Source organism: Dendrobates tinctorius, unplaced genomic scaffold (assembly GCF_039654945.1).
Source record: "Dendrobates tinctorius isolate UK_male_01 unplaced genomic scaffold, ASM3965494v1 ptg000073l, whole genome shotgun sequence".
Lineage (NCBI taxonomy): Eukaryota > Metazoa > Chordata > Amphibia > Anura > Dendrobatidae > Dendrobates > Dendrobates tinctorius.
In genome coordinates, this window is record NW_027361741.1 from 19,424,621 (window position 1) to 19,449,582 (window position 24,962).

Consider the following 24,962-nt stretch of genomic DNA (forward strand, 5'->3'; position numbering starts at 1 on the left):
AGTTTTGTCACCTAAGCATATTAGTATCAGCACAGCCTGTTATCTCTTGGCTGAGGCAGTGCTGCAGTGCTTCCAGCTTGTGACTGATGTGGTCATTTTGGAGTTGGAGCCTGAAGAGGAGGAGGATAAGGTGTAGGTGCTGTAGACTGTGGGGGCAACCCTGATTGATATAGGGCCTTCAATCCTTGACGTTGGGAAGACGTGTTCCATCCCAAGGTCCTACTGGGTCCCGGTTTGCACTATGTGAACCCAGTGTGCCGTCAGGGAGATTTAGCATCCCTGCCCACAAGCACTTGTCTACATGTCCGTGGTTAGGTGGACTTTTCCAGTAACAGCATTGTTGAGGACATGGATAATATTGTGGGACACGTGCTTGTGTAATGCGGGGATGGCACACCGGGAGAAATAGTGTCAGCTGGGAACTGAGTACCGATGGACAGCCGCTGCCATCAGTTTGCAAAAAGCTTCCATTTCCACGATCCTAAAAGGCAACATTTCAAGCGCAAGCAGTGGCGAAATGTGCAAATTTAGTAGTGTGGCCTGTGGGGCGTTGGCTGCATATTTGCGTTTGCGTTCCAAGGACTTGGGTATGGACAACTGAATGCTGCTCTGGGACAAGGACATGGACGAGCTTGATGATGGTGCTCTTTGAGTGTGTGAAATAACAGGTGCAGAGCAGGAGGCATGTTCACATGCACCATGGACAGGGGATTGGCTTGCACACACAACAGTGGAAGAAGCAGTGGTGTCACCCGCAGTCACTGTACCTGGATCCTGGGGATCCTCCAACAGAGTCAGGTCCTTTGCTGCCATGTGCCTGATCATGGTGGTGGTGGTCAGGCTGGTAGATTTGGTACCCCTGCTAATGCTGACCTGGCAGGTGGTACAAATGGCCATTTTAGGGTTATCGGCAGAGTGTTTAAAAAACAACCAAACTAGGGAAGACCTAACAGTTGTACTGGCAACTTCTGTCTTGTTGGTGTTACGGGGAATATTTGCCCGCCTTTTGTCTGCGGCCACCACACTACTTCTTCCTGTCTGTTGGGGTGCTATGCCTCCATGCTCCTGTGTGCTGCTGTTCTCGCTCTGCATGTCCTCCTGCCAGATTGAGTCAGTTACTATATCATCCACCACCTCGTCTTCCACTTCAGCACCTGGTCCTCTTCCTCACTTTCTGGCAATTGTGTCTCATTATCATGCACCTCTTGTGTAACTTTCCCACAGTTGACTTCGTGTGACCATGGCTGATCAAATATTTGGGCATAGCTACATGCAATCTCCTCCTGCCCCCTTCAAGTGGACTGTGGAGAGGCCCGAATCTATAAATGGAAAAGTGAACAGAGCTTCGGCGTGTCCAAATGTCGGATCAGTTGTCTTCGGGCACTCTGCAGAGGGGGAGGAAGGAGGATCAGGGTGAGGAATATGCAGTCCAGACTCACGGCTACTGAGACTTGACCGTTTGGAAGACAGAGTGGTAGTGGTGGCAAAGTGACTGGAAGCATTATCCGCTATCCAACTAACAATCTTTTGACACTGCTCTGGGTTCATTATTGGTGTGCTGCAGTCCCCTAGTAATTCAGATAGGAAGGTCAGGCGAGAAGATGTGGGTGTTTGTTGTGGCCCAATTTCAGCTTGCCCACCGTCCTTGGCCTCTGCATGCAACATCACCATCACGTCCAGTTCCCCGTCCCTTGCCACGCGCCTTGCCCATTTTAAACAGAGGACAATATTTTCCACATTCAATACAAATGGATGAATTTGGAGCGAACTTATACGTAATCCTTTTGATGGAAAACCACTGTTTAAATAGCTGGCATGTAGGTAACTATTTTTAACAGCAAACTAGTGTCAATAACTTTGCTAACACACTGCAACAAAATTTAAATGGAGGGCAGAAATGGCAGAATTTTGAGCGCACGTATATGTGATCTGTGTGATGGACAAACCACAGTTTTAAGTAGCTGGCCTGTAGGTAACTATTTACACTGGTGTCAATAACTTCGCTAACACACTGCAACAAAATTTAAATGGAGGGCAGAAATGGCAGAATTTTGAGCGCATTTATATGTGATACGCGTGATGGAGAAACCACAGTTTTAAATAGCTGGCCTGTAGGTAACTATTTTTAACAGCAAAATGGTGTCATTTACTTCGCTAGCATACTGCAACAAAATTTAAATAGAGGGCAGAAATGGCAGAATTTTGAGAACACTTATATGTGTTCTTTGTGACGGACAAACCATAGTTTTAAATAGATGGATTTTTAGTGCTGTAATATGGAAAGGATCTGGCTGTATTCTGCAGTGCCAACAAGCAAATGGAGCACAAAAACAGTGTTCTCTGTATTGCTTTTTAAGCAAATAATCAGGATTAAGATACCAAAAAAATATATTCCTGGCCCCTGATACCAGGGGCTATGTCTAGAAATATCTGTAAAAGCAGCAGCAGCAGCAGACAGAACTGGAATGGACCCTCTTGCTATTCCCATTGCAGTCTGCCACATACACTGTCTGCCTAGCACTGATATCTATGCAGCTGGATTAGCCCTCAGAAGGACTGTTAGATGAGATGGATATGTATATAATAGATTGTGGCATACCTACACTAACTAAGAAACAAGCAAATCTCTCCCTAGCTCAGCAGCACCTGTCCCTACACTGCCTGATTCCAGAGCAGACTGTGATGAGCATGGTGGTGCCAGGTCGGATATAGACCTGATGATGCTGTGCGGCCAGCCAATCACTGTAATGCCACAACCAACATGGCTGCGGCATGACAGTGTGTGGCAGACAATCCCTTCATGTTCATTGGCTGACTAAAGAGCACCAAACATGCAGGGAGGGGACCTGAGCTCCCACCGAGTAACCCTGGAAATACTCAGCGAGCTCCGAGCATCTCGAGCAGTGAGATGCTTGGGAAAATAGTGGCAACCATGTTTGCTCATCACTAGTATACACCAAAGGTTTCAGATAAAAATATAGATACTTACCAACTACCTTTCACAAGCTTCCATTGCCTGAGACGATGGGGTGTCCAGGGGGGGTTTTTCAAGATTTTGTGAATCTTAAGATTAAAGTAAATGCAGGCCATCTTGGGGTACATCGATATCAGGTTGCGTCTTATTTCTTTGGTGATGATCCCTTCCAAAAAAGTTTTCTCCAAAATCTCCTGTAGTTCAATGTGAAAGGTGAAGTGGGGTTAAAAGTTTGTCTTTTATAGCACACACAATCCCTTAACTGTCTAAATGCTTCTTTTTCATATTGTTTTGTAGGCCATAGCACCACATTTCCCTCTTTGTCGGCTAGTTTTATAATAACCTCCTTTAAATCTTTCAATTCCTTCAGAGCTTTTTTTCTGACTGAGGGTGAGGTTGTTGTTGCTTATTTTTGGAGACATGTTTTGGAATTCATTGGTTAACATTTTTACAAATACTTCCACATTAGGATACAAATGCAAGGGTGGAAATTTTGGGGAGGTTGGTGGTATAAACTTACCCATGGTTGTAAGCTTATCTTGTTCATTATTCAATTCTTTCAAAATTGAGATAGCTTCCTGCACTCTTTCTATCCACTCCTATCCTGCATTGGATTTGTCATGTAGTTTTTTTAGAATTAGTTTTTGTGCAAATAAGTGAAGATCCTTCACAGCTGAGAAAAAATGAAAAGAGGTAGTAGGTGAGAAACTTAGACCCAGGCTCAATACATCTAAATGTGATTTACTTAATTCAACATCCGATAGGTTAATCACCTGGAGTTTGGAGGTTGAGGGATTGTCAGTATGTCTATCCCTCCTCCTGCATTTACCTCCTCCGTGCACACATCCAGCAGCCTCCAGGCTTTGATTAGTGAGGAGATCCACTCATCAGAGCTTGTGCCTGCTGTTTTACACTTTTCTTTTCACTGACATTTTTTTCTCTCTGGTTGCTGTTTTTTTTCTTTTAGCTTTTTCTTTTCAGACAAATAAGTTTACACCAAGCACTGTCTCACACACACACAATCAGTTAAAGTACTGATACAATCACCACATTCATAAAAAAATATTGTCCCACTCATCCCGTTCATCCCAACAACGCTATTAAGTGGAGGGAGAGGATCTCACATTTCTTTATTTTTCAAATTTGTCCTCCTCATCGTCTTCTTCCTCATCTTCCACTTCAGGTCCTGCTGAACCGCCATGCAGACATCCCAGGACAGAAGATGAAGCAGGTCCTCATATGCCAGAATATGAACCAGCACACCCCAGTATGGACCCTGTGATGGTGTGATATGTTATGTGGATATCATTTTTTGTATATTCCTATTTTTCTATTTCAGTTATTTTCATAGTGTTTTTCTTATTACATTGTAAGTCTACAGCCTCACTGTATCTGTCTCTTGATGACCCCCTGTAGTGCATTAATCCCTAAGGCCCTTTGTTCTCCTCTGGGAGGCCTGGAAACCACCTCAACTGGTTTAAATACCCCTGGACAAGGAAGGGGGTGGGGGGAAGAACAGCAGCTGGACAAGTCAGTTCCGGTGTGGACAGGATCGTGCACAGACAGCACTTCAGAGAGAGAAGGACCCATTTTATCCTCTGGTGCTAGAGCTTTGGAATCTCATTCCCTGGACATTTTATCCTGATACTGGACTGCATTCTTATTCTGGACTATCTTATCCTTTGTGTGGTGGACTGAATATGGACCTTTTCGTATTTTTGCCTGAATAAAGGTCTTGGAATTGTTCACTCTTCGCTTGCTCTGTTGATTGTGTGATACCAGAGAAGGACCCCGTGACAACTGGTGGCAGCAGTGGGATCAACAGAGTGTCACCCAATGGAGAACCACCCACAGAGTGAGTACAGAAATTGGACTGTATGCAGTTTACAGGAGAGAGCCAGAGACCTTGGCCTGAACTACCAGGGACTGACTAAAGAGGCCTTAATCGATCTACTGGTGGGCAATAGCCCGGCCACCTCCTCCCAGATGTCTGAAGGACGAGCACTGGAGACAGGGATCCCCATCCAGAAAAGCCAGTGGTTGGTGTGGTATGAAGAAGAGATGGAGGTTCTGGGTCCCGGCGTCTCTCAGGAGTACAAGGAGGAGGCTGCCCGCCGGGCACAGCGGAGACAGGAAGCAATGGAGCTTGAAAAAGGGAGTAACGCAATGTGGAGTGTAACCCCAACAATCCGGGAGCCTGTACGGATCACCCGGACAGAGTTTAAGACATTTGATGAGGCTTCTGGAGATGTGGAGGGGTTCTTCAAAGACTTTCAGCAGCAGTGTGCTGTGATGGAGGTGCCCCACTCTAGCTGGATGCGTTTGTTAGTGGGGCTCGTGAACGGAAGCATGGCGGAGGCTTACCGAACCATTGATGCACTGCGGAATCGGGATTATAACATTGTAAAGCGGACTATCCTGGATTACCATGCTATCACCCCAGACTCATATAGGGCCAAGTTCCGAGACCTCCCTTGCACCACGGGGGGATCGTTTAGGATGTATGCACATAAGATGTCTGAGACATGTCGGAGATGGCTGAAAGCAGAAAACGCCTTTACTGTGGAAGATGTTATACAGGCTTTCCTTATAGAACAATTTCTTGCCAAGTGCCCTGCAGAGGTACGGGAATGGGTCCGGGAGCGCACGCCGTGTACCGAGGATAGAGCTGCAGCCCTGGCTGATGAAGTCCTTACTATCCGGCCGCAATGGAGGAGGCTTCTGGACAATGAACCACGGCCTGCTTCCACGCCCTGTCCCCCTCCAATTATATCTGCCCTTCCACCTAGTCGCAAGCCGATGACAATCACGCCTCACAATCCTAGGCCCCAACAGTTCCGACCACGACCTGGGGGTATCACAGAGAGGAGGTGTTATGGGTGTGGGCAACCTGGACATTTGCAGTCTGGCTGTCCCTCCAGGATTCAGAGGGAGCCCCACGCAGCCCCACCTCATCCAGTGCATCTTGTACACTCCACCACACCTGAGGAAGACCTTCCAGCACCCCCACCAGAGTGGACCACCGACCACGGCACCATAGATACCCCTCCTGGAGTGTACGGACTCCGGCCTCTGTCCTTTAGCTACTCAGAGCAATGGCAACGCAACCTGCAGGATGTCTTTATTGATGGATACAAAGTGTCAGGATTTAGAGACACGGGGGCATTCTTGACTATCGCTGACCCCCGTGTGGTTCGACCCGAGGCAATTTACCAGGGTCCGGGAATTCCCATTGTTCTGGCGGGGGGTGCCCGCAAATATATACAGCGAGCTTCTGTGCGTTTGGAATATGGTTGTGGAGAAAAACTGTGTTGGATTGGAGTTATGGGAGGACTTCCTGCAGATATCCTCCTTGGGAACGACATTGGAGAGTTACAGTGCTAATTTGTGGGAGCAGTCACCCGACTACAGGCCCTTCAAGCACTACATCATCCGGACCCCACCGGGGAGCAACCACCACGAACCGTATCAGAGTCGGTAAGCAATACTTTCGCTGCTACTACATTGGGAGAGTCTTGGGACAGAGAGGTGTTGTGAGTTCATTTTCCCCTTCACCATTGAGGTCTGATGAACTCCCTCTTCTGGTGAAGGAAGGTAGTGAGGCTGATTACCAAGCACCTGAGCAGATAGATGATGACTGGGTGACTGGAATTGCTGACTGGATATAAGGCAGCCGACTTCCTTCTGCCTTGCTGGTGTTTTCTCTGCTGGATTCTAAGAGACCAGTCTGATTCCTGCTCCTCAAAAGCTAAGTTTTCTGCTCTGCTTTTTGCATTTGTGTTTTGGTTTTGTTTTGCCTTGTTTTTCTGGATTTCTGCCATTCCCTGCTGGGGTGAGCTGAATTCCTTTTTGTCTTTTTGCTCTGTCTTCAGAAAATACCTGAGTACTGATATAGTCTTTTTGAAGCCTAGCGTCTTCAGGGCTTTTTTTCCCTATCAGTCTGTTGGCTCATTTTCTGATAGGGTTTTCACGGATTGCAGACAGCAGCTTTTCTATCCTGTCCTATTTAGTTAGCTTGGGCCCCATCATTTGCTCAGCCTATCTTTCTATCTGTGTTAGTGTTTTTTCATCTTGCTTCACCGTCATTATATGTTGGGGGCTGCCTATTGCTTTGGGGTCTGCTCTGGGGCAGTTTAGATTTCCCTTTCTGTCTTTAGGCTATTTAGTTCTCCGACTGTGATCGAGGGGTCTAGGGCACCGTAGGAACCCCCCACGGCTACTGCTAGTTGTTGTTGATAGGTTCAGGGGTCTGCAATCCGATAGCTGCCAACTTCTCTGTTTTTTTGGACTTAGCTAGTATTTCTGTTTTTGCCTTCTACGGTGACTCGTTCATAACAGAATCACCAGCCATACTGCAGATCCTAGGGTACTCAATAGCAGGAAAGAATTGTAAAAAAAAAAAAAAAGTGTGTATATTTTTTCCTCTATATCTCTGAGGCCGTAGGGGGAATTTTTTTTTTTCTCTCAATGGAGATAAAGCAATTGTCTGATCGTGTGGAGCAGCTCGCTGTGGAAGTGCGGGGAATTTCCGCCTACCTTGCTCATTCACATGCTGCTGAACCAAAGATCCCTACTCCTGATGTGTTTTTGGGGATCGGTCTAAATTTTTGAATTTCAAAAATAATTGTAAATTATTTTTTGCCTTGAAGCCTAACTCGTCAGGGAGCTCCGCGCAGCAGGTTAAAATTGTCATCTCTTTGCTGCGTGGCGATCCCCAGGATTGGGCTTTTTCTTTGAAACCAGATGATCCTATTCTGACTAATGTGAACGCATTTTTTCAAGCCTTGGGGTTGTTGTATGACGAACCTAATGCTATTGATCAGGCTGAAAAGACCCTGTTGGCATTGAGCCAGGGTCAAGATTCTGCAGAATTGTACTGTCAAAAATTCCAAAAATGGGCGGTCCTTACTACCTGGAATGATAATGCCTTGGCAGCTCTCTTTCGGAAGGGTTTGTCAGAAGCTGTAAAAAATACTATGGTGGAATTTCCTGTTCCCTCTGGTCTTGACGATTCTATGTCATTAGCCATTCAGGTTGATTGGCGTTTACGTGAACGCAGGACTGCACGAGAGGTGTTGCCACCTGTTGAACAAGTGTCTGAACCTATGCAATGTGATAGAGTTTTCTCCACGGAGCAACGTCAGGAGTTCAGAAGGCGTAATAAGCTGTGTTTTTTTTGTGGAGATGCCTCGCATATTATTTCTGTCTGTCCTAAACGAGAGAAACGTTTTGCACACACGTTTTCTGTGGGTGGTGTTCAACCTAAGTTTCTTCTGGCAATTACTCTGATCTGCTCCCTGTCCACATTTTCCGCCAAGGCCTTTGTGGATTCGAGAGCAGCCCTGAACCTAATGGACTTGGATTTTGCTAAACGTTGTGGATTTCCTATGACACCTCTGCGGACGCCTATCCCTTTGAGGGGAATTGATGCTACTCCTTTGGCGAAAAATAAACCTCAGTTTTGGACCTAGGTGGTAATGCGGGTCGCCCCAGACCATCAAGAAAATTGCAGATTTTTGGTGTTGCATAATTTGCATGATACCATTGTTCTGGGGTTTCCCTGGTTGCAAATTCATAATCCAGTTTTGGATTGGAAATCTGTGTCTGTGGTGAGTTGGGGTTGTCGGTGTGCCCTTAGTCAGGCTCCGTTTTTTTCCACCTCTCCTCAGTCGCATGATGTTCCTGACTATTTGGTGGACTTTTATGATGTATTTAGTGAGAATGAGTCTGCGTCTTTGCCTCCTCATAGGAGTTATGACTGTGCAATTGAACTGAGCCCGGGTTGTAAATTTCCCAAGGGTCGGCTCTTCAATTTATATGTACCCGAGCACGAGGCTATGCGATCCTATATTAAGGAGGCGTTGGAGAAGGGTCATATTAGACCATCCTCTTCACCCTTAGGTGCTGGTTTTTTTTTCGTGGCCAAAAAGGATGGTTCATTAAGGCCTTGTATTGATTATCGTGCCCTCAACAAAATTACTATTAAATATCAGTGTACGTTACCCCTGATTTCGGATCTATTCTCCAGAGTTAAATGTGCTTGCTGGTTTACAAGCTTGACCTCAGGGGGGCGTATAATCTTATCCGCATTAAGCATGGGGATGAATGGAAGACGACGTTTAATACTCCGGAGGGACATTTTGAGTACCTGGTGATGCCTTTTGGGCTCACTAATGCCCCTTCTGTCTTCCAGTGCTTCATGAACGACATTTTCCGAGACTGTGGATACATTTTTGATTATCTATCTGGATGATATTTTGATCTTCTCCAAGGATTGGGATTCTCATGTGGAACATGTTCGGACTGTGTTCCGGATCTTGAGGGAGAATTCCCTGTATGTCAAAGGATCGAAATGCCTTTTTGGGGTACAGAGGATTTCATTTTTGGGATTTATTTTGTCTCCGTCAACTATTGAAATGGACCCGGCCAAGGTACAGGCCATTCATGATTGGGTTCAGCCCACTTCTTTGAAGGCCCTCCAGAAGTTTTTGGGTTTTGCTAATTTTTATCGGAAATTTATAGCAAAATTTTCTAGTATTGCCAAGCCATTGACTGATCTGACTAAGAAGGGTGCTGATGTATTGAATTGGTCTCCGGAGGCTGTTTCTTCCTTTCAGGAGCTGAAGCGAAGATTCACTTCTGCACCGGTTTTGCGGCAACCTGATGTCTCACTCCCGTTCCAGGTAGAGGTGGACGCTTTGGAGATTGGTGCAGGAGCTGTTTTGTCCCAAAAGGATCCTGTAACATCTAAAATGAATCCCTGTGCTTTCTTTTCCCGAAAGTTCTCCCCATCTGAACGTAACTATGATGTGGGGAATCGGGAACTGTTAGCCATGAAATGGGCATTTGAGGAGTGGAGACATTGGTTGGAGGGAGCTAAACATCAAGTCGTGGTCCTCACTGACCACAAGAATTTGATTTACCTGGAGTCGGCCAAACGCATGAACCCTAGACAGGCTAGGTGGGCCTTGTTTTTTACACGTTTTGATTTTGTGGTCTCTTTTCTTCCTGGCACTAAGAATGTCAAGGCAGACGCTCTCTCTAGGTGCTTCTTTGCCGATTCTCCTGTGGTGACCAAGCCTGCTACCATCTTAGGCGAAGGGGTAGTTCTTTCTGCCATCTTGCCCGATTTGAGACGTGCTCTGGAAGAGTTCAAGGAGGACAAACCTGAGCGTTGTCTCAGTGGACAGTTGTATGTTCCTGACCAGTGGAAGAAGAGAGTGAAGTCTGAAGTTCATTGCTCTGCATTGGCTGGTCATCCAGGTATTTTTGGTACTAGAGATCTGGTGAGTCGGTCTTTTTGGTGGCCCGCCTTGTCTCGTGATGTCAGGAATTTTGTGCAGTCCTGTGGGACTTGCTCCCGGTCTAAACCTTGCTCTCGCTCTAGTGGGTTGTTGATGCCTTTGCCGGTCCCCAGGAGGCCATGGACCCATATTTCAATGGATTTCATCTCTGATATGCCTGTCTCTCAGAGAATGACTGTTATTTGGGTGATTTGTGATAGGTTCTCTAAGATGGTGCATCTTGTACCACTCCCTAAGTTGCCATCTTCCTCTGAGTTGGTGCCCCTGTTTTTGCAACAGGTGGTTCGCTTGCACGGGATTCCTGAGAACATTGTATCTGACAGAGGAGTTCAGTTTGTGTCTAGATTTTGGAGGACTTTCTGTTCCAAGCTGGGAATTCAGTTGTCCTTCTCCTCTGCTTTTCACCCTCAGACAAATGGGCAGACAGAGAGAACAAACCAGACCTTGGAGTCGTATTTGAGATGTTTTATTTCCGCTGATCAGGATGATTGGGTTTCATTTTTGCCCTTGGCCGAATTTGCTTTAAATAATAGAGCTAGTTCTGCCACTTTGATGTCACCTTTTTTTTTTAACTTTGGGTTTCATCCTCGATTTTCTTCAGGGCAGGTGGAGCCTTCTGCCTGCCCAGGTGTTGACACTGTGGTAGAGAGAATGCACCAGATCTGGGACCAAGCGGTGGATAAGTTGTCTCTCTCCCAGTAAAAGGCCCAGCGGTTCTCCAACCGACATAGGACCATTGGTCCCCAGTTTAAGGTGGGTGATACGGTTTGGTTATCATCAAAAAATATCGCTATGAAGGTGGCTTCTCCTAAGTTTAAGCCTAGATTTATTGGACCTTACAAGATTTTGGAGATTATTAATCCGTTCTCTTTTTGGTTGGCTCTTCCTGTCACATTTAAAATCCATAATGTGTTTCATAAGTCCTTGTTGAAGAGGTTTGTTGAACCAGTAGTTCCTGGGGTGGCACCTCCGGACCCTGTATTGGTTGAAGGTAACATGGAATATGAGGTAGAGAAGATACTGGATTCCCGTCTGGCTAGACGGAGACTCCAGTATTTGGTTAAGTGGAAGGGTTATGGTCAGGAGGATAATTCCTGGGTCTCTGCCTCTGATATTCATGCCAAAAGATTGGTGCGTGCCTTTCATCGGGCTCACCCTGATCGCCCTGTTGGCATGGATGAGGGTTCGGTGACCCTTCATCAAGGGGGAGGTACTGTTGTGAGTTCATTTTCCCCTTCACCATTGAGGTCTGATGAACTCCCTCTTCTGGTGAAGGAAGGTAGTGAGGCTGATTACCAAGCACCTGAGCAGATAGATGATGACTGGGTGACTGGAATTGCTGACTGGATATAAGGCAGCCGACGCCCTTCTGCCTTGCTCATGATTTCTCTGATGGATTCTAGGAGACCAGTCTGATTCCTGCTCCTCAAAAGCTAAGTTTTCTGCTCTGCTTTTTGCATTTGTGTTTTGGTTTTGTTTTGCCTTGTTTTTCTGGATTTCTGCCATTCCCTGCTGGGGTGAGCTGAATTCCTTTTTGTCTTTTTGCTCTGTCTTCAGAAAATACCTGAGTACTGATATAGTCTTTTTGAAGCCTAGCGTCTTCAGGGCTTTTTTCCCTATCAGTCTGTTGGCTCATTTTTTGATAGGGTTTTGCGCGGATTGCAGACAACAGCTTTTCTATCCTCTCCTATTTAGTTAGCTTGGGCCCCATCATTTGCTCAGCCTATCTTTCTATCTGTGTTAGTGTTTTTTCATCTTGCTTCACCGTCATTATATGTTTGGGGCTGCCTATTGCTTTGGGGTCTGCTCTGAGGCAGTTTAGATTTCCCTTTCTGTCTTTAGGCTATTTAGTTCTCTGGCTGTGATCGAGGGGTCTAGGGCATCGTAGGAACCCCCCACGGCTACTGCTAGTTGTTGTTGATAGGTTCAGGGGTCTGCAATCCGATAGCTGCAAACTTCTCTGATTTTCTGGACTTAGCTAGTATTTCTGTTTTTGCCTCCTATGGTGACTCATTCATAACAGAGAGGAGTTTAGGAGAGAAATAGAGGGTGACACTACCTTAGCAGCCCTTAGGCGAAAGGCAGAAACTGGGCACATGGGAGATAATGGGGATGGCTTCACTCGAGAAAACGGACTGTATTATCATGTAACAAAGGGCAGTGACCAGGGCAACCCTGATGCAACGACCAGGCAACTCATTGTCCCTCCGAAGTACAGGGCACAGCCACTTCAACTGGCCCATGACATCCCCTTGGCTGGGCATCAAGGGAGAAAAAGGACTGAAAAGAGACTCACCCAAAGTTTTTACTGGCCAGGCGTCTCGCAGTCGGTAGCCCCTTATTGCCGCACCTGCGATGTGTGCCAGCAAATGCGGCATCCAGGAGCTCGACATAAGGTACCTCTGCAATCCCTGCCCATAATTGAGGAACCATTTCAACGTGTAGCCGTCGACGTCATAGGTCCTCTGGCCCACCCCAGCAGGTCAGGGAAAAAATATATCCTGACCGTGGTGGACTATGCCACAAGGTATCCTGAAGCTGTGGCCCTGTCCAGTATTACAGCAGTAAAGGTAGCCGAGGCCCTTGTTACCATCTTTACCCGGGTAGGGTTTCCTAGTGAAATATTGTCAGATCAAGGCACTCAGTTCATGTCAGATCTGGTCCAGTCCCAATGGCATACCTGTGGAGTTCGAGCCATTCGCACCACCCCATACCACCCGCAGACCAACGGACTATGTGAACGCTTTAATGGAACCCTAAAAAATATGCTGAGGGCTTTTATTCACATTGAAAAAGACTGGGAAAAGTACCTGCCACATCTCCTCTTCGCCTATCGGGAGGTTCCCCAAAAGTCCACAGGGTTCTCTCCCTTCGAACTACTGTTTAGCCTGAAGGTCCGTGGGCCTCTCACTCTTCTGAAAGAACATTTGGAGGGAGACATCTCAGATACCGGAATGCCCATCGTTCCCTATGTTCTAGAGCTCAGAGACAGTCTCGCCCAGCTAGCTACCTTTGCTAAAGAACATCAGCGAATGGCCCAGTCCAGACAAAAAAAATGGTATGACCGTTATGCCAGGAACCGGGAATTTATGGAAGGACAGCAAGTGCTCATGATTACTGCTTTCCCTGCCAACAAGCTTCAAGCAGTGTGGGAAGGCCCTTATCAGGTTGTCGAGAAAATTAATGACACTAACTATGCTATTGCCCTGGACTCCAGCGGTCGACGATAGAAAACCGTCCACATTAACATGCTGAAAGACTACCACAACCGATCTCTGCCTGTTCTAGCTGTCTGCCACCCCCCTAGTGATACCGCCGCTGACGAGTATCTCCCAGATCTCCTCCAGGTTGCCCAAGCGGGAGAATCACTGGAACAAGTGCCCCATGGCTCCTATTTATCGGATATACAAAAGGATGATATTGTCACCGTACTAAGGCCGAGGGCTGCTGCTTTCTCCTCAAAGCCAGGGAAGACTACTCTCACCAGCCACCATGTGGAAACCCCCGGACAGCGCCCCATCCAGCAGGCTGCCTTCCGGGTTCCAGAGGCTGTTCAAGGCATGATAAAGAACGAACTGGAGGAGATGAAACAACTGGGAGTTATTCAGCCCTCTCACAGTTCTTGGGCCTCTCCTGTCGTCCTGGTCCCCAAGAAGGATGGTACAACACGATTCTGCGGTGATTACAGAAGACTAAATGATGCCACTAAGAGTGATGCTTATCCCATGCCCAGGATTGATGATCTATTGGATCATCTGACCAGTGCCCAATTTGTGACCACTTTAGACTTGAGCAAGGGGTACTGGCAGATACCCCTAACGGAGGACGCTCGGGAGCGCTCAGCCTTCATTACTCCATTTGGGCATTATGAGTTCCTGGGAATGCCCTTTGGGATGAAAACTGCCCCCGCTACTTTCCAGAGACTGGTGGATCGTCTGTTACAACAATGTCAGGACTTTGCCTGTGCTTACTTAGACGACATCGCCATTTTTAGCACAACCTGGGAGGAACATCTTAAACACTTGGGCATAGTGCTAGACTGTATCCTTACTGCAGGACTGACCATTCGCCCTGATAAGTGCCAAATAGGGATGGGCATAGAGTAGGGGGTGGGACACTAAGGCCTGAGCATGCCAAGGTGGAAGCCATTAGCAACTGGTGTAGACCCCAGACTAAAAAGCATGTACTTTCATTTTTAGGAACTGCTGGTTACTATCGCAAATTTGTTTCTAACTTCAGCACCTTGGCCAAGCCCCTAACCGACCTGACCCGCCTGAACATGCCTATGAATGTGAAGTGGACGACGGCATGTGAGGATGCCTTTTCAGCATTAGAGACTGCCCTCGTCACTGCTCCTGTCTTGGCTTCCCCGGATTATAACGCAGGTTCCTCGTGCAGACATATGCATCCACCTTTGGGATTGGGGCAGTACTTAGCCAAGTGAACACCGCAGGAGAAGAACATCCTGTTGCTTTGCCAGTCGGAAACTACTGGACTGGGAAATTGCCTATGCCACTATTGAAAAGGAGTGCCTTGCCATCGTATGGGCGCTAAAAAAAATGCAGCCATACTTGCATGGCAGAGACTTTACGATTGTTACAGACCACAACCCCCTCACATGGCTGAATCGCGTATCAGGGGACAATGGAAGATTGCTGTGGTGGAGCTTGTCCTTACAACCCTACAGCTTCTCCATCCAATACAAGCGGGGAAGCCAACACCAGAACGCCGATGGACTGTCTCGACAAGAAGAACCATAGGCTCCCCAGGCCGACCTACCCCTGCCACTGTACAAGGAATTATAAATAACTGAGCAATGTGGACTAAAGTGAGCAGGCCAGAGGTCTGTGTAGACCTCATGGCGTGCTTACTTATTATGGGGGGGAGAGGTTGTGATGGTGTGATATGTTATGTGGATATCATTTTTTGTATATTCCTATTTTTCTATTTCAGTTATTTTCATAGTGTTTTTGTTATTACATTGCAAGTCTACAGCCCCACTGTATCTGTCCCTAAGGCCCTTTGTTCTCCTCTGGGAGGCCTGGAAACAGCCTCAACTGGTTTGACTACCCCTGGACAAGGAAGGGGGTGGGGGGAAGAACAGCAGCTGGACAAGTCAGTTCCGGTGTGGACAGGATCGTGCACAGACAGCACTTCAGAGAGAGAAGGACCCATTTTATCCTCTGGTGCTAGAGTTTTGGAATCTCGTTCCCTGGACATTTTATCCTGATACTGGACTGCATTCTTATTCTGGACTATCTTATCCTTTGTGTGGTGGACTGAATATGGACCTTTTCGTATTTTTGCCTGAATAAAGGTCTTGGAATTGTTCACTCTTCACTTGCTCTGTTGATTGTGTGATACCAGAGAAGGACCCCATATGGACCTTGCTCCCCCAAAAAATTATGAGCCACTGATTCCTGATTTTCTGGCAGAATCAGGAATCAAGTTTAACACCACCGCCCTCACAGAAATAGACTTTTTCAAAGTCTTTTTCTCTGAGGATTTTGCTAACCTCATGGTGAGCCAAACTGATTTGTATGCTCATCAGTTTTTGCTCATCATTTTCTAACTGGCCTCCTGTAGACGCAGTTGAAATGATGCAGTTTTGGGGTCTGGTCCTTCACATGCGGATACTGAAGAAGCCAGAAGTTCGGCAATATTGAAGTGTTGATGTTTAATACAACACTCTGGTGTTCCAAATGGTCATGGCATGGACACGTTTTGAGGCTATCCACAAATTCTTGCATTATATGGATAATGCACAGTGTCCCCCATGAGATGACCCCAACTTTGACCGCCTGTTCAAAGTTTGGCCGGTCATCGAACACTTCAACAAAAAGTTTGCTGAAGTGTATGAGCACCAAAGGGACATCTGTGTGGATGAGATCTTAATTCATTTTAAGGGAAGGCTAAAATTCCATCATTACTTGCCCAGTAAGAGGACCAGGTATGGAACTAACCTCAGGGTACACCCACAGGTTCAGAGTTTATGAAGAGAAGGACTTGTGAATTGAACTCCCTAAATGCCCCACTGTCCTGGGAGTAAGTGGGAAAATTGTATGGGATTTGGTGCACCCACTGCTGGATAAAGGTTATCATCTCTACACAGATAATTTTTATATCAGCATCCCACTCTTCAAAACCCTCTCTGCATCCTCAGCCTGCGGTACTGTCTGCAAAAATCAGAGATATGTAGAAACTTGGCACACACGATAAGTGATTTCCAGTGAAAAGATAGTTTTTAATGTACAGTACATACAGTATATAGACATTTCGGTGACCTAGACCTTCATCACAGTACTGCTAAATAAGTAAATAAAGTAATCAAAAAAACCAAAGTATGTACATAGCAAAAGCCATATGGTATCTGGGATACAAACATGGTGGCAAATGATGTGTAAAACATACCAGACATTATAGGCACATATATGAATGCTTAAGTGACGAGAAAAAATATATCCAAAAGACCAAGACAATTATGGAATTATTCATTCATAAAATGGAATATAACATACCTAAGTATGGTACTGTTGTTGTTTACATCATACTCAAACAGAGAACCAAGAAATGTGTGATCCTGTGAGGTAAGAGATCAATATCTCCTATTAAATAGAGTGAGCTAACTCGATTGTGAGATGTGTTAGAATGAGTTAAATAAATACATACCCCCCGGGGATAGGGATACAAAACACAATTGTGCAAGGTCTGTGGTGTGAGAACGGGAGATAATCGCTGTTAGGAGACATGACAGCTGGGCAAAAAAGTCCTGTGGGCGACGTGATGGAAAAAGTGCTTACCAGTCCGGTAAATGTGAAGCGTGTGGGGCAATGACACGGCATCCACCGCAGGTCAATGGTGCTGTGAGCAGCGTCTGCTGCATCTAGAAATAGGGGCCAAGATGGAAGAATGTAACCGGATGTGACGTGTTCTCTGCACTCCAGTGTGGCCTGATGCAGTTCACATACAGGACGAGAGAGTGGGAGGTCCCGAAAGTGACGTCACTGTGTTTCAAAGGCAGGAAGTGTCCTTTCTTATGGAATAGAGATCCTCCGTTGTTGTGTTCTTGAGAGAGGAGAAATAAAATAATCAAAAGGATATAAACAGTGCTCCTAATAGTGGCTGTGCATGAGAAGACGGCATTGAATAATCCAGATGGCTCTAAAGTGTTCTTTAGGGATTTGTTGGTTCAGTGGAGAGCAAATATTGAAATTTCTCCATGAGGAAAATACGTGCTTAGTGCTGTAGGTTCTGAAAAGAGGATAAAAAGTATTAGTAAAGGAAAAATACAGCATCACATCATATAGTTCCAATAGATTAAGACAAAAATGATTGGATATCATAGTCTCTATTTACCCCTTTAGGGGTTAATGTCTGGAGCTCATGGATCCAAAAAGCCTCACGTTTTTTCAATAAATTTATGCGATTACCACCTCTACATGGCACATTGACCTGCTCGATCACTTCATATTTGAGTTGGGCTATGGTATGGCCCACTGCAACAAAGTGATATGGTACTGGCAATAGTAGATTCTTACAGCTAATTGTGGACTTGTGTTTTGATATACGGTCCTTAATAGGTTGAGTAGTTTCACCCACGTAAATCAAATCACAAGGCCACTTGATCAAGCATATTACATATGAAGTGTTACATGTAAAGTAGCCCTTTATGTCATACTTCTTACCAGCTTGTGGGTGAAAAAAAGAATTGCCTTTCAAAACATTGTTGCACTGCGTGCATTGCAACTATCTTTTCACTGGAAATCACTTATTGTGTGTGCCAAGTTTCTATATATATATGGTTACGGAATAGAATCCTACTTGTTGCACCACCACCTTATAGCTGTGCTAAACGGTTCTGATTTCAATTGCAAAAATCAGAGAGGCCTCCCAAAAACGCTACTTAGGCAGATGCTCAGGAAGGGTGACAGCAGTGCCCAATGTAGCGACCACCTGCTGGTAGTCAAGTACATGGACAAGAAGGATGTCTTTTTCTTCACCACCATACACAGTGATGTCAGTGCTTTCGGGACTGTACAAGGTACCTCTGCACAGGTCAGCAAACCGAACTGTATACTGGGGTATAACAAAAACATGGGGAGCATTGATCCCTCTGATCAACTCCTCCAGCTGTACAGTGCTTTGAGAAAGGCCGAGGTGTGGTACAAAAAGCTGTCTGTGCACATAATACAAATGGCAATGCTGAAAGCTTTCCTGTTGTCATGATATGCAGCATGCCAGATCACTACATTGTACCTTCAGTTCCGGAGGTAGTGATTAAGGCCCTGATATATGGCACTCAGGAAGGAGCGGGCCCTAGTACTTCCAGAACTAAAGGTGCTCGTCTCGTACCAGGTCAGCATTTCCTGGGAGAGTTCCCTAAAACTGTAAAAAAAGAAAGGTCGCAAAAGAGGAGCAAGGTGTGTTACAAAAGGGGAATACGCAAGGACTCAATTTATCAATGCGACACCTACCCCAACAAACCTGGCCTGTGTAAGAAAGATTGCTTCAAACTGTACCACACCTCCATGTATTACTGAATTCATTTCTGACTTACACAACTGACGCATGACAACTAGAGTTGAGCGAAACGGGTCGAAAAAATTCAAAAGTCGCCGACTTTCGCCAAAATCGGGTTTCATGAAACGAAACCCGACCTTAGCGTGAGGTTGGCCACAAAGTCGATGACTTTAGCGCCAAAGTAGCGTTTCAAAACATGCTTTAGCGCCCTTTTTCAGCCAATCAGGAAGAACGGACACTGTGGGCAATGTGATGACATAGGCAGCGGTCACCACCATCTTGGAGAAGGGCATGCAAGTGATTGGCTTGCTTTGTGTGGGGGTATAAAAGGGCGGGGATGCCGACCGTCATGTTACTCATGCTGATCTCAGAATAGGGAGAGCTGCTGCAGCTGCTGATTCTGTAGGGAGAGCGTTAGGAAGGCAAAAAGAAAAAAAAACTGCTTCTGCTGCTAGCGCTTTTCACTGTAGTTACTGTGCAGTGAAAGGTGAAGATTTTTGCTTTTGTGCAGCAGCGCTGGTGGTGATTAGCCTGCCTTTTAAGGCTAGCTGCATTGCTGTGTGCACACTGGTGTTCAAACTGCTTTTTTAAAAGCAATCCAAATTGTATTGTTTTGTCCTGGTGAGGTAGTGAGCGTTCATTTTTTCACACACCGTACAGCGGTGTACGCTCCTCACACAGTACCGTGTAACGGCTGTTATCACGGCCAAATTGAAGCTATCTACGTGTGTGACTCTGTAAGGAAAAGTCGAGGAGTTTGTCCGTTTTTACAGACCTACACATTATAGTTTTGTCCATTTTTCAAACAGTTTAGTTTATTTGCTGTTTGATTACATTCAAAACTAGAGAGAGACAGCGTGTGTCAGTCCGTATACAAAAACACGGAGCTTGACAATTTTACATACATCGCACAGCGGTGTACATGCATGCTCCTCTCTCAGTACCTTGTAACGGCTGTTATCACGGCCAAATTGAAGCTATCTACGTGTGTGACTCTGTAAGGAAAAGTCGAGGAGTTTGTCCGTTCTAACAGACCTACACCTTATAGTTTTGTCCGTTTTTCAAACAGTTCAGTATATTTGCTGTTTGATTACATTCAAAACTAGAGAGAGACAGCGTGTGTCAGTCCGTATACAAAAACACGGAGCTTGACAGTTTTACATACACCGAACAGCAGTATACGTGCACGCTCCTCTCTCAGTACCGTGTAACGGCTGTTATCACAGCCAAATTGAAGCTATCTAAGTGTGTGACTCTGTAAGGAAAAGCCGAGGAGTTTGTCCATTCTTACAGACCCACACTCTAGTGAGATTCCAATTCTGCCCAATTCTATATACACCTTGTAGTTTGTCATACACTAGGCAATTCCTGCCGATCACATTGCGGTGTTATAGAAACAGGGCCTGACAAAATACAACTGTGTCCTGAAGTGTAGAGAGATTCCAATTCTCCACAGTCCTCTATCCACCTTTCTTACAACATCCAGAATCTGCCTGTCACATTGCAGTGTAAAATAAACAGGGCCTGACAGAATCCAACTGTGCCCTGAAGTCTACAGAGATTCCATTTTTCCACAGTCCTCTATCCACCTTTATTACACCATCCAGAATCTGCCTGTCACATTGCGGTGTAAAATAAACAGGGCCTAACAGAATCCAACTGTGTCCTGAAGTCTACAGAGATTCCAATTCTCCCCACTACTATATACACCTTGTACCTTGTTTTACAGTACCATATAGTTGGTGGTTTTTTGGGTACATTTTCCCCAAAAATGAGGAAGTGTGGTGGAAGAGTTCGTGGAAGTAGGCGGGGGTTGGCAGCTGGTAATGATGGTGTTGGTGGTGGATATGCTGGTAGTGGCAAAAGCAAAATAGCACCTAATGCAAGCGTTGTTGAGCCTGCGTGATCGTCTGGTTCCACAAGGCCTCAAAGGCTCCCTTTTCTGGGAGTAGGTAAACCGCTTTTAAAGCCGGAGCTTCAAGAACAAGTTTTGGCTTACATTGCTGACTCAGCCTCCAGCTCTATCGCCTCCTCTTCTGAAGTTTTCAAAAATAAAAGCAATGAGTCATCATTGGAGGCTCATGTTCATGAACCACACCTTTCCTTGTGTCCTTCACCCCAACCAAAATTGAAGGATGCGGCAGGCCACGCTACAGATTACTCCATGGAGCTGTTTTCACATACCATGCCTGGGTTATCAAGTCAAATTGTGTATTACCCAGGCAAAGATGAATCTAACATGGAGTATACTGATGCACAGCCACTGATAAATGATTCTGCTGGTACATTCACTCAGAGCACTACATTGTCCTTGCAGTGTACTGAGGCAGAATCTGACCCTGATGAAACACAGGTGCCCCTTCCCACATACTATACCACCATACACTGTGACACAGAGGAAAGTGCACATGACATTGAAGAGGAGTTGATGGATGACCCAGTTGTTGACCCAGATTGGCATCCATTGGGGGTAGAGTGTGCCGCTGCAAATAGCTCAGAAGAGGAGGAGCATCCGCAGTGGGCATCGACATTGCAACAGCTGTTATCTGGCAGGCCTGGAGCAGTCCAAAAACGGGTTACAAAAACCAAAAGAGTTGCAGGACAGCTTGGCCAGATGGTCAAAATAGCACAGCGTGCAAGGCCTCAAAATGTCTTCCATAGTAGGAAGAGTGCAGTGTGGCACTTTTTTGAACAAAATCCTAATGATCAGGCAAAGGTTATCTGTAAGAAGTGCGCAAAGACCTTTAGCCGAGGGAAAATTCTGAGAAATTTGAATACCAGTTGCATGCTAAGACATTTAATCACCATGCACTTGCAAGCGTGGACGGACTACCAAAACTCACGCACCACATGTGCTAATGCTCCCAAAGAAGGTAGTCAGCAACGCTACATTGTTTCCCCCACTGTAAGTCCACCGGTTAGCACACCACCAGCAGCAAATGTTGAGTTGTCGTCGCAAGGGCAAATCAGTCAGGGAATCACTCTGTTATTGCAATGAAAGACTGAATCTAGGCCATCAGAAAGAACACCAACTCCATCACCATCATCAACCCTCTCTCAGTCCGCCATGTCCACCGCTAGTTCCACCATATGCAGCTCTCAAGTCCAGCTCACCCTACCAGAGACTATGAGTAGGACAAGAAAGTACTCATTCTCTCATCCGCGTACACTGGGTTTGAACGCCCACATTGCCAAACTAATCTCGTTAGAGATGATGCCCTATCGGTTGGTTGAAAGCGCAGCTTTCTGCAAACTCATGGCCTACGCAGTACCATGCTATGACCTATCCAGTCACCACTTCTTTTCTCGCAAAGCCATCCCAGCCCTCCACCTTCATGTGAAAGACCGCATTGTCCATGCACTCAAGCAATCAGTGAGTGGAAAGGTGCACCTCACAACTGATGCATGGTCCAGTAGGCATGGCCAGGGCCGTTACGTGTCCATCACTGCGCACTGGGTTAATGTGGTGGATGCAGGGTCCACAGGGGACAGCTGTGATGGCACAGTGCTGCCTAGCCCACGGTATAGGAAAAAGTTGGCTGTAGGCGTTCGACCCTCCTCCTCCAGAAGCGAAAGCTCGTCCACAGAGCGCAGTCGCACGAGCACTGCATCCGCAGCTGACAGTGGTGCACACGATGTGTCCCACTATCAATCAGCTAGTGGAAAGCGTCAGCAGGCTGTGTTACAGATGATGTGTTTGGGCGACAGACACACGGCAGAGGTACTGGCCGACTACTTTCAGCGACAAACTGAGTCATGGCTGGGTAGTCTACATCTTGAGGCAGGCAAGGTAGTTAGTGATAACGGCCGGAATTTTGTGGCAGCCATAGCCCTTTCAAAACTCAGACACTTACCTTGCTTGGCTCACACTTTGAACCTGGTGGTGCAGAGCTTCCTCACTAATTATCCGGAGTTAACAGGCCTGCTCCATAAGGTTCGAAGACTGTGCTCGCACATCCGCCGGTCGCCGGTACACTCCAGTCGTATGCAGAAGCTGCAGCGATTGCTCCACCTTCCCAAGCACCGCCTAATTATCGACATTGTAACAAGGTGGAACTTCACCCTGCACATGGCTGAGCGGCTGTGTGAACAGAGGCAGACCGAAATGCATTTGTGGGAGGATACACGGGCAGGCACTTTGAGGGCAGACATGGAGTTGACAAGTGTGCAGTGATCGAAGCTGAAAGACCTCTGTAAAGTCCTTCAATGTTTTGAGGAATGCACACGGCTGGTAAGCGCAGACGACACCATCATAAGCATGAGCATCCCACTTATGTGTCTGCTCACGCAAACTTTGACGCACATCAAGGAGCAGGCGTCTGCAGCCGAGGATGATGAGGAAGAGGAGTAGGGAAGCCTTGATGACAGTCAGCCTTTGTCTGTTCAGGGAACTGTCATGGACGAGGTGGCAGAAGAAGAGGATGATGATGGGGATGATTATTTAGGGGAGGAGGATGCTTCTCGTGGGTCAAAAGAAAATGTTGGCGTGGCAAGGTCTGGTACTGGGTTTGTGCGTGACTGGAGGGATGTGGATTTGCCTGAAAGTGCTCCTCCACCCAGCACTCGCAGTGCATCATTGACAGCGGGAACATTGGCCCACATGTCAGATTATGCCTTGCAGTTCCTAAAAAGGGACCCCCGCATTGCTAAAATGATGAACGATGATGACTACTGGTTGGCCAGCATCCTGGATCTACACTATAAAGGCAAATTCCAAAACATCATGCCACAGGAGAACCTTGACCTAATATTGGCTAACAAACACGCAACTCTGTTAAACCGGTTGGTTGAGGCATTCCCAGCACACAGCAGCGGTGATGGTTGTCACACGAGCCGTAGGGGCCGGGGGCAACTTGTAAGAGGTGTTGGTGGTGCAGACATTAGAAGTGGCGTTGGAGACAGGGGTTTCATGACCATGTTGTGGACTGATTTTTCAAGTCCCGCTCACACAACTGGTAATACTGCATCAATTGAAAGTGACAGGCGACAGCACTTGTCAACTATGGTTAAAAACTACTTTTCCTCCCATATCGATGTTCTCCCTCACAGGTCATTCCCATTTGACTATTGGGCAGCTAAACTGGACACCTGGCCTGAATTTGCACAATATGCCTTACAGGAGCTTGCTTGCCCAGCTGCAAGTGTGCTATTGGAAAGAGTCTTCAGTGCTGCTGGATCAATCCTGACAGAAAAAAGGACCCGTATGTCGACCCAAAATGTGGATGATCTAACCTTCATTAAAATGAACCATGCATGGGATTCCAAGGATTTTGTCACACCTTACCCTGATGACACATAGGTTGACAGAAAAATAGCTTTCTTTGGTCCGCCTCTTCCTGGGACTTGACCAATTTTGCCTTTAGCAGCAGGTGAATGTCCCACATCAACATATGCCATTTCGTAAACCTCCCTAACTGGGCTGCTTCCTTCCCCCATGGTCGGGGTCACCACCTAGCGCACGCAACTATGTGAGTGCCGTTGCCCTGGACAGGTGGGTGGGCCGACTCTTGGGTGCGGGCACTGGCACTGGCACAGGGTCCCTCATAGTGCAAGACACACTGCCTTACTATGAGGGGCCCAGTGCCAGTACCGACGCCCACGAGTGTGCCCCCCTTGCTTGGGCAGGACCCCAGCATTTGCAATGTTTACCTCTCCCTGCTCCTCCGCTGTGTAGTCTGGGCTGTCAAATCCTTCACTTGGACTGCCACTACAAATTTGGTGAACTGATAGAAGATGATGGTTAAGACGTAGCTATGCCCTGTCCCGCTGGCCGGGACCTAGCTTCAGATGATCAATGGCTTCCATTTCTTATGGACGTCGACTCACAATGAGATGCAGTGGTGGTTTCTCATCAGCTTTCACAGTTTTCCTACCCTCAGACCTGTGACATTCCAGTGCACATTTATAAATGTGCCCTCTCATGCCAATCCAAATGAATCGCGTACGGCCTAGTGGCTTCTGTCTTTTGCACTCCAAAGTTACGTGACAGAGCATGATAGGCAGTGAGCACCATGTTTACATTTCTCCCTGTGATCAAAATTATATGGATATGAGTAATGGCGATGGGATCAACGGTACTGCGATACAGCAACACTTTCTTCACAAATAAAGGTTTTCGCTGTCTCCGCACACTAATTAATTGAGGGTCTGCATCGCCTCTGAGA

At 46.5% G+C, this 24,962-nt stretch overlaps 1 long non-coding RNA gene across 1 annotated transcript in view; it reads right to left on the reverse strand.

Moving 5' to 3' along the window:
* The window catches only part of LOC141096312 (uncharacterized), a 32,857-nt gene extending 15,671 nt beyond the window's left edge, over positions 1-17,186 (reverse strand). The window contains exons 1-3 of the long non-coding RNA XR_012233646.1: positions 17,079-17,186; positions 3,495-3,647; positions 2,990-3,168 (exon numbers count right to left, since the gene is read on the reverse strand). This is a non-coding gene — a long non-coding RNA (uncharacterized lncRNA). The remainder of the gene's footprint in view (positions 1-2,989; positions 3,169-3,494; positions 3,648-17,078) is intronic.
* Positions 17,187-24,962: the final 7,776 nt, after the last annotated feature.